This window comes from Heptranchias perlo, chromosome 26 (assembly GCF_035084215.1).
Source record: "Heptranchias perlo isolate sHepPer1 chromosome 26, sHepPer1.hap1, whole genome shotgun sequence".
Lineage (NCBI taxonomy): Eukaryota > Metazoa > Chordata > Chondrichthyes > Hexanchiformes > Hexanchidae > Heptranchias > Heptranchias perlo.
The window spans coordinates 35,579,119-35,589,671 of record NC_090350.1 but is presented as its reverse complement, the minus strand read 5'-3'; the positions used below and the strand labels follow the sequence as shown (position 1 = coordinate 35,589,671).

At 41.9% G+C, this 10,553-nt stretch overlaps 1 protein-coding gene across 6 annotated transcripts in view; it reads left to right on the top strand.

Annotated features, from left to right (window-relative positions):
* Positions 1–10,553, top strand: part of si:ch211-15d5.11 (nuclear receptor coactivator 7) — an 87,629-nt gene that overhangs the window by 369 nt on the left and 76,707 nt on the right. For 4 of the 6 annotated variants that reach the window (XM_068006768.1, XM_068006769.1, XM_068006765.1 and 1 more), the window contains exon 2: positions 969–1,049. The gene's annotated coding sequence lies outside the window, so the exon portion shown is untranslated. Of the gene's footprint in view, positions 1–28; positions 181–968; positions 1,050–5,213; positions 5,466–10,553 lie in introns of those variants that run through there. The other 2 variants (XM_068006766.1, XM_068006767.1) reach the window with 2 other exon arrangements.

The following is a 10,553-nucleotide window of genomic DNA, read 5'->3' as shown; positions in this document are numbered from 1 at the left end:
ATTTCCACTGCCTCTGGGACTTGTAGTTGCAAAATTGTGGTATTGAGCAAATCGTGCGACATATGGTAAAATTTAGTAACTCTCAGGATCTGATGTGAGAGGGCAAGCCGTGCCAAATCAATTGGCCACCTGATGAGTTACATTAATTGAAAATCTTAATAACTATATACAGTAAGACAGGTATGTGCAAAAAAATTGACTTCTATTTTACAAATGATCTTTTAGCTGTGTGGCTTATGTTATAAAATGTTTTGGATCCAGCACTTTAAAAACAGACTGTGTAGTGCAAAAACAGATAGGTGACAGGGGTGGAGGGGTTACGGTATGTGAGCTTCGAATCATAGTGTTACAGCACAGAAGCAATCCATCAAGTCTATGCTATAATTTCCCTTCTATTCCTCTTTGAGGTAAAACCTCCCTCAACTCCCACAACCTCTCCAACCATCCACCTCATATTCTTCCTAAATTTCAAAGAAGTCACTCCTACATGCTCTTCATCTTCCCAACATTTTCACTGTGGTGAATTTTATATCCATCGTACCATCGTACCATCTCCTACTCGAACTCATTCTTTCCCAGCATGTCAAAACTGACTGAGCCTTTCTCTACTGGTAACTACTCATTCAGCCACTATGTCCCATCTTATGGAACTCCCTCCCTCAACACGTCCACCTTGTCACCTCCCAGTCTGCCCTCAAAAGCCTTCCAATGGCCCTCTTATTTGATCATGCTTTCACCCCTTCCTATTCCCTCCCCCCCCCCCCCCACTCTCTCCCCTACTTAATGTCCATTTGTTATGTACTGCCTTGTAAAGTGCTCTGAAATATCATCTTTATATAGGAGGACTGCTACACAAATATAAGTTGTTTTGTAAGTTTGGAAGTGACGCTTTCAGACAAAAATTAGAGGCTAGGAATGAGAGAGAGATTGCCTATCAGATGACCAGCTTTTTATTATATCTTGTCCAGGACTGCAAGAGAGTTGTTAGAAGATCCTCTCCAGATATGGGAGCAGTAACCACATTCTGAGCTGTACTGAGCTTCACTGAGGTAAGAATTGTTGAGGGGAAAAGGAAGTTTAAAGTTTGTATTTTTTTCACCACTTTTCTTCCCTTCTACCTTTCCTAAAGGCATTGACTCCTTGCAGACATACAGTTCTACAGACACCTATAATCATCTGATACCTCAGCCAACTGACCAGTATTCATGTATGAGCTTTGATAGTGAGTGTTGAACAGCTATTGGACCATGGGAGACATCACAACACATGCACTTCCAGCATGGTTATTGGATAATGCAGAAGCAGGAACTCTCCAACCCCAGGACACTGAAGCCAACTGTAGCACCTTTATCACCACCCTAGCTGAGATCAGCTAATTCAGCACAAACCAGGATTGAACCCAATACTTTCCTGGTCTGTATGGTTTACTTACTTACTGTATGAACTCACTTAGAGAGCATCAGACCTTTATCTCCAATGGAATCTTGCTAAATAGGATCCCTTTGCTGTTGGGCAATTCTCCTGATGTCACCAATTGGGAGGTGTTCTGGAGTGGCTCCATTGAATGCAGTCTCTTGCCAATCCAGAACTGCTCAACCCCAGGGAAAACACACTACAGACTGATTATACTGTTCAGGTAGCTCAGCTTTACTATTTATTTCATGAGTTGGAAAGAACCATAATTCACTTGCAGTGTAGCCATAAGTCACATTATGAAGGTTTTTTTCCCGCAAATTAAATAAACCTAATATTAGCTTCTCCAATAGCTCAATGGATAAATGCACCACCCACTGTAGTTCTGATCAGAAAGGGCTCAAGTTCAATCCCTGATCAGTGTTGAGTTAGCCAATTTCAGCCAGATGGATGCTACAATTGACCTCAGTGGCCCAGGCTGAGGAGAGGGAAAGAATCAGCCAGGGTTCTTCCCTCGTGATCATTATCCAGTTACCTCTGTTGCAAAGTGCACACACGATACTATTGATGGCTCCATGGTCTAACAGTCTGCTAATACTCACTGGCTGGGCTTGCATCTGAAGAATGTGTACTGTACGGAGGTCTGAAAACACATCAGGAACCTTACCCAATATCAGTGCCATCTTCGGGGCAGAAGGGGAGAAAATAAGAATATAAAGCGAAAAGATTTTTTTGAAAATACTCGTTACAATGAATTATGGTGCAATTTTCTGTTTAATCCATGTACTTTCAGTGTCTCAGAAACAAAACAGGTTTGCTGATTTAAAAAAAAATTCAACCTAGTTGAATTTCATTGTGTAGAACAATTTCCGAGGGTCATGCGATGCTGCAGATTGATTGTTCTTGTGATATCACATATCATCTCTTCTATGAGACCAACTTGTAACTCCCTTGATCTATTTCCCATCCAACTCCTGACCACTCAACTATCTTTCCTGGCCCCATTGCTCACCAGAATTGTTAATGGTTCCCTCTGTTCAAGCACTACCCCCTTCCTTATACAACTGCCAATAAAACCCCGCTTCTCAAAAAGCCTAATCTTGACCCGTCCATCTGCTCCAATGACCAGCCAATCTCCAACCTTCCCTCTTGTCCCAGGCCTTTGAACGTGTTATCGCTTCTCAGCTATGCTCACCTCTTCTACAGCTCCCTTCAATCCGGATTCCACCTCACCCATAACATCAAACTGTACTGGTTAAATTCACCAATGATATCCACTGTGACTGTGGCCATGGCACTTTATCCTTCTTTATTTTTCTTTAGCTTTCCGCACTGTTCGACATGGTTGATCACGCACTCCTCCTCCACAATCTCTCCTTAGTGGTTCACCTCAATGGGACTGCCCCAACATGGCTTAATTCCTATCTGTCCCAATAAAGCCAGCAATGGCTTCTCATTCTGATGCTGTATTCCCAGATCTCACAACACCCACATTCCAACACTGCCACCCAATGCTCCTAACCCTCTGCACACCTCTCTCACTTCTGTGAACCCCAATATTCCATTACCACTGCTCCCAAATGTAAGTACCTCCTCCCAAAACTCCCAAACCCTGGGACTGCAGTCTCATTTTTCATCTACTCTGGGACCCCTTCTGGATATTTACACACCCCACGGTCCCCTCCCAAGCATAAGCACATCCTGTTGCCCCCAATACTCTCAACACTACATGCCCTCTTTACTTCCACAGTCCATTACACCTTCCCCCAGTACTCCCGCATTGAAAAGCCACTCCAAAATCTCACATCTCAGCGCTCCACTCCCACCATTGCCGTATACCTACACACCATTTCTCCTACTCCCACATCCTATGACCCAATCCTCCCTAACCCTAAAAACATGTAAGAATACAGGGATTAGTAAATTATTATATTAATAAAATGGCACCAGATGAATCCTTCATCCCATCACATCAACTCCTCGTCAAGGAAATGTCTGGAATTTACTGGTCAGTCTACTCCAGGGAAGTACTAGATGCTGAAATTTAGCTTGCCTGAACTGTGTTACATCAACCAGTTCCGATTATGTTAATGTTTAGAGTACCAATCTTCTAAAATACATGTAAACTCCTGAGTAAATAAGATAACCTCTTCTTGACAAATCATCAAAGAGGGTCATTATTATGAAGTCACTAAGTAGCATTTCTTTATTAACATACTTATGTTAACACAATTAGCAGCATTTTAAATATTAAACAGTGAAGTGCACAAACTATTTAGGTAGGTATTGTTAACCTGATAATAATTGAAGTTATAAAGGTAGTTCAAATATCATAGAATCATAGAAAGGTTACAGCATGGAAGGAGGCCATTCGGCCCATTGAGTCCATGCCGGCTCTATGCAAGAGCAATCCAGCTAGTCCCACTCCCCCACCTTATCCCCATAGCCCTGCAAATTTTTTCCTTTCAACTACTTATCCAGTTCCCTTTTGAAGGCCATGATTAAATCTGCCTCCATCATTCCCTCGGGCAGTGCATTCCAGATCCTAACCATTCGCTGTGTAAAAAAAAGTTTTTCCTCATGTCACTTTTGGTTCTTTTGCCAATCACCTTAAATCTATGTCCTCTGGTCTCCTTCCGCCAAAGGGAACAGTTTCTCTCTATCTACTCTGTCTAGACCCTTCATGATTTTGAATACCTCTATCAAATCTCCTCGCAACCATCTCTGTTCCAAGAACAACCCCAGCTTCTCCAGTCTATCCACGTAAATAAAGTCCCTCATCCCTGCAATCATTCTAGTAAATTTCTTCTGCACCCTCTCTAAGTGCAGAAGAAATTTTTCCTAAAGTGCGGTGCCCAGAACTGAACACAATACTCCAGTTGTAGTCGAACCAGTGTTTTATAAAGGTTCATCATGACTTCCATACTTTTGTACTCTATGCCTATATATATATATATATATATATATATATATGTGCCACAATAACTCAGCAGCACTTATCATAAATAGATATAAGCTCAATCTCCAAGATTGACATAAAAGTCACCTATATTAGGTTGGACACTAGACCAGACAAGTTAATAGCTTTAGATAGCAAATCTATTGGTTATATTAAATCTTATTAGTTCAGCATCTAACTGATACTCTTGTAGCTTTAGCAATGATTCCAGGCACTTATACAACCTCGTTCTCCTGAGTCAACACAGTAGAGTTGGCTGTCTTTCCTCCCTCTAGGAAGCTCGTGCTGGTCGCTCTGGACTGCAGCGCAGTAAACCTCCGTCCGTAGATGTGGTATCCGTTTCCTTTTGAATTGTCTGTTTCCTGGATAGAGCCACCTTACAAGTTGGTAGCTATATTTAGACTAGGACTAGTTGAATCTCACTTTCTTTATTCTTAGGAAAACTTCTTGTTCATCCAAGTGACGCACTTAGAAATCTACCTGTATGTAACTTGTATAGAACGTTAATATCTCTCTCTTTCCCCTCGCCTCCCCCCACTTTCATCCTCCTTTGACCACTTCTTGTCACTCAATCCAAGCTCTGACTTTCCCACTCAGTCAGCACCACCAACCCCTCCAGAGCCCTATTCTTTCTCATCCTTTAATGTTTTGTTTTGGTGACTGCATACCTTTTGAGTATCTAGCTGTTTGTGCAGTCCATAGGACAGTATGTTAGTACTGTTCTCCTAGTAAGATCAGTCAGTACAACACAGTTTGGGATTTTGCATTGCATTGTTTCTTGGAATGCAAGATATAGGAGAAGAATTTTTCTTATTGTTATAACTTCATTACCAACCAATAGAACAACAAAGATCATGTGATGTGGTACGAAAATAACCCTTGCCATGATATATTAGTCATAAAAGACCTCATCATTTCCACACGGGGAAGGACTTGCTCTGCTTTAAGAAGCATTCTACAAGAACTGCAGCTGCATTTACAAGGGCATTGCGTTTTCTGCATGCGGCGTTTGGGCAAAATCTACGATCTCAGATGACACAGTAAAATATTACATGAAAATATTCATCACACGATGAAGAACAGACACTAAAAGGTATGCATTGCTGAAACAAATTGAATTTGATATTAATGTACTTAATCACAGGGGACTCAAAAAAGGACAATGCAGATGAACATTATTTTGGAAACGAGCGATTTAGATATCAAGCGGACAATCCGCGCAAGCCAAAGAAAAGTCTAAAACGTGATTAAATATGTGTCTGGATTTGACTTATGTCTGTGCTTCCATGCGTAGATAAATCAATAAAAATATTTTTAGTTGAATAATTTCACTTCACCATTTTGGAGAAAGACCTTTATAAGTATTAGCAGAATATATACCATAAATTATTAAAATTGCAGTTTCCTTCTTTCCAATACCTATCATACTTAAACCTCTAAGTAATATTCCTATAATGCACATAACCTCTTAACTAGCCTTTAAGAATGGTGCCCTAGTAGCTCAATTAGTAAGTACATCTCCTGGTGTGGCACAGGCCAGCAAGATCCCAGGTTCAATCACTCATCTGTGCTGAGTCAGCTGGGACAATGCTGGGGCACCAGAATTGGCTTTTGTGGCCTTAGCCTAGTATGAGAACACTAATCAGTGAGGATTTCTGCTCTTCATTGCTATCTAGTGACCACCCTGCATGTGTGGATGTCAGGAAAGACCGCATGACTGGGATTCCCCTCCCGGCAGCAGTGTTCAGCTGGGTTGGGACTTCTGCCTGCGCCTCTAACACTGCTAGAACCCCAACCAAGTTTCCTGGATCAAGGTAATTTGGTATGCAGCAAATCTGCTAGTGCTGCAGCAGAATCACCGCTGCAACACCAGAAGAGCCAAGAGCACACAAAGTGGTGGATGTAAGGCCCTCTCCCTCCACGTGGGCACTTCAGGTCATTACCACTGCTTCCTGGATACTACCACCACCTTCCCCATGGTGGTCCCAGAAAGTGGCAATAACAAGTGGATGGGATGGAAATCTGGGGACCCAGAGGCACCCCCCCCCCCCCTCCAGACTGCCATTTACATTAACAGGTGAGAAAGGAGCAGCCACTGGCAGACCTGGCATCGTCGGAGGAAGGGAAATATAGGTCGGCAGTGAGGAGGTAATAGGCCTCACCACCCAAATTTTCCATCTTTTGTTTGCTGCTATCCTGCCCAATTTTGGATGGATTCATTGAGGATAACTCAGCCCAATAAATCTTGGTCGTGATGCCCTCAGAGTTGAAGAACTTGCCAAGACTCAGTGTCTGGGCACATACGTGAAGAATGGCCATTTGAATAAGGTAATGAAAGAAGGAACTATGATGCCTTTCATGACATCAAAGTGTTTCAAAGCCAATGAAGTACTTTTGAACTGTAGTTGCTGTTGTAATATAGGGAAACACAGGACCCAATTTTCCCAAAGCAAGGCTCCACAAACAGCAATGTGATAAATGACCAGATAATCTGTTTTTGTTAGGCTGGCTGGGGGATAAATGTTGGGCAGGATAGCAGGGGACCTCCCCTATTTTACTTCAAATAGTGCCATGGGATCTTTTATGTAAACCTGAGGGTAGACAGAGCCCCGGTTTAACGTCTCATCCGAAAGATGTACCTCTGAATCAGTATTGCACTGAAATGTCAGCCTAAAATACATTCTCGAGTTTTTGGAGTGAGATGTGAATCTGCAACCTTCTGATTCAGAGTTGAGAGTTCTACCATTGAGCCAAAACTGACACTTAAGGTAGTCAAGGGATCCTGTACCTCAGCTGAGTCACTGCCTTCAAGTGAGGATGGAGTGAAATTAGAAGAGAATAGCCATTTAGAGGCACAGCTGTAAAATTCTGGTACAAATGATTGAAAATATTTTTTTTCTGACTCAAATCTTTTTGCAACTTTAATTGGATTAATTTATCTACAAGGTTGGGTTTTAAGTGACAATGCAAGAAGATTCGTTCACTCTTTGCAATGGAATCCTAAACCTAAGTATAAAGAGCATCGTTAGAATTTTCTCTACAAATAGAGAACAGGAAGTTCTAGCTCTATATTAACAAAGAGTCTCTTGTCCTTTGGCATTCCCAGTCTAAGATACCAGTGAAACCACTTCTACATTGCTGCACTTTAAAAATCTTTCTTAGAAAAGATCAATCTGACTTTTGAAATAGTGAGAAATTTGTTCAACCTCCAGTTCTCCCCTCATTCCCAAAGTTGATAAAGGACTCATCTTGTCCACATCCAAGCATGTTAGCCTAGACCTAGGCACTATTTATGGTTATTCACTGGTTTTGAAAGATTGGAGCAAAGCAGGCAGTCATACATTCCAGAACTTGTACCTTGATGGGAAATTCCTTTCTATCAAATAGCTGGATGACAAAAAGTGGGTTGAAAGAGCCCAAGTTGAGAGCTCTCCTGTATAAATCTATTGGGAAACAGCTCCTAAAATTACACCCCACAAAATTTTAAAAACTCCTTTTTTAACCATTAGGAATGGGTATAACTTTGCATGAAAATACTGGGGTTTTTTGCCAGTACGAAAAAGTTTGCGAGGTAGGGGAGTGGGGGCTAGGGGGTCCAAAAGACTGATCCCAGGATGGAAGCTGTCCCAGTTTAATGGGTTCACATCTGTGGCTCAATAAGTAGGGTGACATGTAGTGTCTGCCTTCAGCTATTTAAACTGAAAATTCTGAGTGCATTCTATATTACCCTCAACAGACTTCAAAGAATACAGATTACATCTCCCATGTGTTGATTTTGTGAAGGAGTGGTGCTTTAAGGAATTTTGACCAGGGCACTGAGAAAATTCCCTGCTCTTCTTCGAATAGTGCCGTGGGATTTTTTGCGTCCACTTGAACGGGCACGTAGGTCCTCTGCTTAACGTCTTATACAAAAGGCAGCACCTTTGACAATGCAGCACTCCCTAGTACTCTGAAAATAGGAACAGAAGTAGGCCATTTAGCCCCTCGAATCTGTTCCTCTATTCAGTTACATCATGGCGCTGGAGTGTAAATTTAGATTGTGTTCAAGTCCTGGAATGGGGCTTGAACTCATCATCTAAAGTTAATATTTCTGTGCACTGTGTTGCCTTGGCTCAATGGTAGTACTCTTGTCTAAGTCTGAAGGTCATAAGTTCAAGTCTCACTCCAGTAATTTTAGCATGTAATCTAGACTGACATTTCAGTGCAGTACAAAGGGAGTGCTGTGCTGTTGAAGTCCTGTCTTTCAGATGAGACATTAAACTGAGGCCCTGTCTGCGGACTTGAGTGGATTTGAAAGATCCTATGGCACTGTTTGAAGAGTAGCGGAGTTCTCCTGGTGTCCTGGCCAATATTCTTGCCTCAACCAACATCACTAAAAAAGATTATCGGGTCATTTATTTTATTGCTGTTTGTGGAAGATTGCTGTGCACAAATTGGCTGCCATGTTTCCTACCATTAGAACAGTGACTATACTTCAAAAGTAATTCATTGGCTGCAAAGCATTTTGGGACATCTCGTGGCTGTGAAAGGTGCTATATAAATGCAAGTTACTTCTTTCTTTTACTGAGGGAGTGTTGCATTGTCAGAGGTACTGTTTGATATCAGCCAAAAGGAGAAAAACACAAAAATTACTGCACAAATCTAAATATGAACGGTGACACTTTCATAATCTATTAGGAACATTGATGTTGGATTAATTTGTATAGGGATTTTGGATTGTTCAGTCCAATGGATGGGAGGAGTGCTGCTCCTATTTGGCGACTGGTTTCCACTGTATGGGAGTATTTGTTGTACCCCCTTTTATTTGTGGCAATCAGGTGAAGGATGACAGTTATAGTGATAGTGATGGAACACTTTTTCTTTATCAGCATCAAGTCTTCCCAGGTCAGGTGATGGCCATAGTCAGGTAATCTTCCTTTACTCTCCCTAACAATTCCAGAAGAGGAGTTTGTACTTCATCAGCCTAACAGTTCAATTTCCCTGACTAGTCATCGTTATGGTCTCTATGAATGAGAGTGCCAGTTTTTGTGCTGTGTACCCATGCTCATTATGAACTGATATAGACCACCCAAACTCATTTCAAATAGGACCATTGCACACTCACGCCTGTCACAGAGAGATGTCTTTCATCCCATCAATCTGGACAGAATTGAAACCCATTGAAAATGTTGTCAGAGTTGAGCCGAACACCAGTGGCACAACAAAGCCCATGCTACAACCAGATTTCTTATTGAATTACATAGAATGTACAGCACAGAAACAGGCCATTCGGCCCAACTGGTCCATGCTGGTGTTTATGCTGCACGCAAGCCTCCTCACCCCTCTTCATCTAATTGTATCAGCATATCCTTCTGTTCCTTTCTCCCTCGTGCTTATCTAGATTCCCCTTAAGAGCAAAAGAACCAAGGGTGACATGAGGAAAACATTTTTACACAGCGAGTGGTTATGATCTGGAATGCATTGCCTGGGGGTGATGGAGGCAGACTTGATTGCGGCTTTCAAAAGGGAATTGGACAAGTACTTGAAGGGAAAAATTTGCTGGGCTATGGGGAAAGGGCGGGGGAGTGGGACTAGCTGGATTGCTCTTGCAGAGAGCCAGCACAGGCTTGATGGGCTGAAAGGCCTCCTTCTGTGCTGCAACCATTCTATGATTCTATTCTATGAAATGCATCTATGCTAATCACCTCAACTACTCCTTGTGGGTAGCGAGTTCCACATTCCTACCACTCTCTGGGTAAAGAAGTTTCTCCTGAATTCCCTATTGGATTTATCGGTGACTGTCTTATTTTTATGACCCCTAATTATGGTTTCCCCCACAAGTGGAAACACCTTCTGTACAGCTACCCTATCAATCCCCTTCATAATTTTAAAGACCTCTGTTAGATCACTCCTCAGCCTTCTCTTTTCTAGAAAAAAGAGCCCCAGCCTGTTCAGCCTTTCCTGATAAGTATGTCCTCTCAGTTCTGGGTTCATCCTTGTAAATCTTTTTTGCACCCTCTCTAGTGCCTCTATATCCTTTTTATAATATGGAGAGCAGAACTGTGCACAGTAGTATGGTCTAATCAAAGTTCGATACAAGTTTAATATAACATCTCTACTTTACAATTTTTTTGCTCCAGAAATGGACCCAGAAATGTCTGCTTTTTTATGGCCTTATTAACCTGAGTCGCTACTTTTAGTG